General features: G+C 41.7%; 1 non-coding gene across 1 annotated transcript; it reads right to left on the reverse strand.

Moving 5' to 3' along the window:
• Window positions 1-2,242: 2,242 nt before the first annotated feature.
• On the reverse strand, window positions 2,243-3,110 carry LOC111325989 (uncharacterized). Its single transcript, XR_015996442.1, has one exon. It is a non-coding gene; the product is annotated as an uncharacterized LOC111325989 (transcript).
• Between the last annotated feature and the right edge of the window lie 1,837 nt (window positions 3,111-4,947).

Raw genomic sequence — 4,947 nt, forward strand, 5'->3', positions numbered from 1 at the left:
GCTTTGATTAAGCATTGATGCCCATTCATTTTTGTTCAGTTTTTGTAAGAATACAGTAAAGCACTCTGTTATGTTTGCTTGACATTTTGCCATTTGAGATTTTCGCGTTGAGCGTTTGACGTCACTTCCTCTGAGTCTTGCGATCAACTTCCGGAACATGATCAAATAATGGCGGACGCGAAATCGTGAATTTAACGGCCAGAAAAAAGATATTTCTGGTGCTCAGTCTAAACTGAAATTTGGCAGAGTAGGTGAAGGAGACACACTGAACACGAAAATGGAAAAAAATGATGTAAGAAAATTTTGATCTCAGGGGCACTTTAAAGAAGGTGATGAAATAGTTACTGATAGATCACGTATTGCAAACACTTTCAATGACTACTTCATTAACATTGCGAATCACATAGAGGCTCCAAGTGGTGAGGTTTACGGTACAGATTTTGGGGCCCATCCGAGTGTAACGGCTATCAATGGTAAAATCAGTTCTTGTTTTTCGTTTTCACCTGTGAATTCTACCTGCGTCAAGCAATTATTACTAGATATTAATTTCAGCAAGTCACACGGTTATGATAACATTGCGCCCAGATTATTAAAGCTATCGGCTGAGAGTATTGTTGAACCGCCTTGTGTTATTTTCAATGCTGCCATTGTCCAGTTCACGTATCCGGCAGCATGGAAAAGGGGACAGATCACACCAATTCCTAAAGGCTCAGACAGTGAGACTGATAAGACCTTATGTCGACCGGTGACGGTTCTACTGGCTATGAACAATGTCTGAGAAGATTCTTGCATCGCTGTTGACGTTACACTTTCAAGGCATTCTATCGAATTTTTTGTCAGCTTACCGAAAACATCATAGCTGTCACACAACACTGTTGCGCCTTGTGGAGGATTGGAAGAAGAGTCTTGATGATGAAATACTTGTTGCTGTGGTTGCAGTGGATGTATCGAAGGCATTTGATAGTCTTCCCCACTCGCTGCATATGGTTTAAACAACTATAGCTGTGCGTTTTTATAGAACTATCTTACAGGGAAATTTCAGAGGGTGAAGGATGGTGATGAATTGTCCTGCTGGGAGTTAAATCTACGAGGTATGCCTCAGGGTAGTGTCCTTGGACCGCTGTGCTTCAACATCTTTCTCAATGACTTATCATACTTTATTTCGCGTGTGAGCCTCGATGCATATGCTGACGATCAGCAGCTGATGGCACGGACAGTGATCATGCAGCATTTTATGCCAGTCTACTCCACGAGTTAAAGGAGGCAATACAGTGGCTCAGCAAGAATGGCTTGATGGCTAATCCTAGCAAATTTCAACTGTTAGTGTTAGCTAGAACTGAGCAGGACTTTTCTTTCAATATTGCTGGACAACAAATAAAGAAGTGTGATGATGTTGACCTTTTAGGAGTTAATATAGATTCTAAACTCAGTTTTGACAAGCATATCTCATCTATTTGTAGTAAGGTTAACAAAGAATTATCAGTTGTGTAAAGCATAGTTAATAGAGGGGACTGGTTATGAAGGCCGGCATACATCAGAGAGCTAGGTTATTGTTCGAGTTTATCGAAGCCAACCAAGCGTGACCGTGCACACACATTCAAGATGGCGGGGAGCTAGAAGACTTGTGTACGTGGTTTGACCTGTTTCTAAAGCGTCATGATGTAGTTCTGTCCACCGGGACAGTTTATTTAAGTATCTAAACTCGAAATTACAATGCCTGGCGACAACTGTGCCGTGTTTGGTTGCGGTACATGTCGTAGAACGAAAGGAATCGGCATATTTAAGTTGCCCCCGCTGCGAAATGCCGAGTATGAAAAATGGCGCAAAGAGTGGCTAAATCCGCTGGCCAAACCAAGAATTATCGACAAAGATTTCCAAAGTCAATTCGATAAAGGAAATTTATTTACATGTGAGAAGCATTTCGATCCAAAGGATATCGAAACGTGTAAGTAAGTATTCGAGTAAAATATCAATCAAATGGTACCAGGAGAAGATCAAGAGATAAGTCTTAGTCCAATGACTATATTTGATGGATGATTTTTGTGCTCACTCTATTGTATTAGCTAAACTATACTTGTTACCATTTCAATTAGCTGAAAGTAATTATAAACCGTGACAAGTATTTATTCGATTCCAGAGAGATGAGGAACATGGGTTTCATGCATAGTCAGTAACAGCTTTTAAATGTAATGATAAAATGTTAATTTTGTATAACATCAATAACAATGTTTCTTGGGAAAAATATAAGCCAGGTAACTTTTAATGCTCATTAAAATCCTCTGAGTCAATCAATACAATTTTAGCAATATGGTGAAAAGTCATTAAAATTTATATTGGACTAGGACTGCCTGTCATTTTCAGATTCTTTACAAGCTCTGCTTATTTCCTTACGTAGCGCTTTGGATTTCAACTGCTTTGCTTGTACCTTATGCTTCTGTATGATATCCTTTGCGAAAGAAAAGGAGCGGACTCTTACATACAGTTGAATGATGTTATGTAGTACATCTTTGGCAAGAGTGCTTTCTGCTGTAAGTTCAGCATCAGACAAAATTAAATGATATGCAGAGACTACATCTATGTCATGGGTAGATCTTGATATAATGTCAGTACAATCAAGCTTTCTTATGTCAGCCTTTGAAGTTATATCCCTAAAATAGTGCTCAGCTCTTTCAAAAATTGTTTGGGTATTCTTTGTTATTGTCCATGAGCCTCCACGATTTAAAGATGAAGTTAGCCTCTGGCTATCTGAAACAGCCTAGTCATCTGACTTTCCAGCCTTAAGAATTGAGATTGCTTGCTCAATTTCGGTGATTTTTTAACTATTTGCCAGTTTGTCATGAGGTTTATGTAGAACATATCCTCCCATGTACTGTAGTCCAGCTTCTTCTTCAGCTGAGAGTTTAGTTAATGGTGCACAAGTACAAATACTAGAGTCTTTGGCTTTCTCCTTGCTGCCAGCCAATATAAAATCTGCCACTTTGGTAGATAGCAATGTCGCTGCATCCCTAGACAACCCCTCAAAATAAATTACTGCATTTGAGACTACTGCAGAGTAGAAGGAAGTATAGAATCGTTCCGCGTTGCCAGACTTGACCAAGCGACCATACATGTTTTTTTCATGTCTTTTCCAAATATCTAAACAATAATTCACTTAACTGCTTTCGCTCAAAATACGTTTTTCTTTCAAGTTAAAACGGGACAACTTCCCGTTTTTCTCCTTAGCGCACTCAGCTATTGCTCAGCTCAGTGGCTAGTGGAAAATAGCTTAGAATTCGTAACCACACCCTATTCACTCCCCCTAGTCCCCTAACCCACCTTTGTGCTAACTTTCAATTTAAAGTGAGTGGAAACAAAACGTATTTGGGGTAAACGACGGTCCAATCCATTTTTTTACTAAAGGGGGTTGGGGGGGGGGGGGGAGTGGGACTGGAAGATTTTGAAAACTGAAATGCGCGAGCGCAAGCCGGAAAACGAATTTCCTCCTGAGCGCAAACTTATAGAAATTCCCTGCAGCATCTTAATGACATGGATTTTATGAAGAAAGTCCACATGACGGTGCTCCCACGAATGACGTATGCTTAGGTTAGGGTTTGGCCTGGTATTTGGTTCGTGATAGTGAAGAACGTATCCCTATGATTACCCTCCTCTCATCCCCCTACCCCACCCCTGTGCTAACTTGGGGCTTTACTTATTCGCTTTGCATCGAAATTTTTGACAGTACTCCTCAATTTTGTCTGCATAGGGTTGTTTACGTTTGATAGCTACTTCAACAGCAATATCAAGTCCGGCGCAAATGTCTTTTAGTTTTGCAACCGATAACTTGATCGTGGTGAGTTCCCTCCTGAGGTTATTTCGCATAGATTATATTTACCACACGATGGGGCGTCCTTGCAAAAGTTCCCGAGAAACCTCATTAGTCAATTCTTTGATAGTTGCCTCCTGGGTAGCACATTCAATTTCCTCTTCAAGGTCGTCATCGTTAAACAGAGACTTCCTTACCGCAAGTCTGGAGAAGAATCCAGTGACCTGAGATGTAGTCAGAAACTCTTCACTACTGAATATCCGTTTCCCTTGCAAGTCCTCAGCAGACATCATAGAACGCGCAACTGATACCGGATCACCTTCTCGTCCTGACCGCTCACCTTGTTGAAATTTCTCAGTCAGGTAATTCTTTTGCTTGTGCGTAAATCTTCATCTACGGGAAGCACTTGACTTGAGCGCCCAACCCTTTGGTGGCATGTCGTGAGAAGATGGCTGTACTGCAACTGCGTCCAGCTCGGGAACAGCTGCGCGTTGCCCCTCAAGCCTTTGAGTATATCCAACAGCAGCTCTATCCAGTAGAGTATATCGCTCAAGAGCACGTTAGTGTTTTCCACAGTCTACAAGCCGCTGCATTGATGAATATCTCACAAATGTTTTGACAAAACCCTCCTCAGGACATCTGAAGATGGCCGCGTTGCTATCTTCCTCTTCGATATGCACTGGTGGATCTGGATCTCGAACTGATGCTTTTATGCGCCTCTCCTTGGCAGATGTAAATGCACTTGAGTAAGAGCGAGTAACTCCGGTAAGGGTCGGTAGTTCAGAAGGGGATGGGCAATGCAGTTTGTCTGTTGGGATGAGTTTACCATCGCCGATACCATACGTTCTCCAAACTAGTAGCCCCTCTTCCTTGTTCTCGACATTACTGAGCTGACTATTACCCTCTATATTTGAAGATAGCACCCTTGGGACTTGGACAGTCTCACACAATGCTACGTTAACACCAGGAACTCTACCAGAAGAGAGTATCGCGTCTCTCATCTGCTCAGACTTCTCGATATCATTTCCAGCGTTAAGATAAATCCTCATGTGTGACTTTATAGTCGCAACCTTCCGATCACATGCCGACTTGCCTCCTTGTGGATCAGAAAAATCTAGACGCCTGATCTTGACACCGTCTTCATG

The sequence above is a fragment of the Stylophora pistillata genome, chromosome 2 (genome assembly GCF_964205215.1).
Source record: "Stylophora pistillata chromosome 2, jaStyPist1.2, whole genome shotgun sequence".
NCBI lineage: Eukaryota > Metazoa > Cnidaria > Anthozoa > Scleractinia > Pocilloporidae > Stylophora > Stylophora pistillata.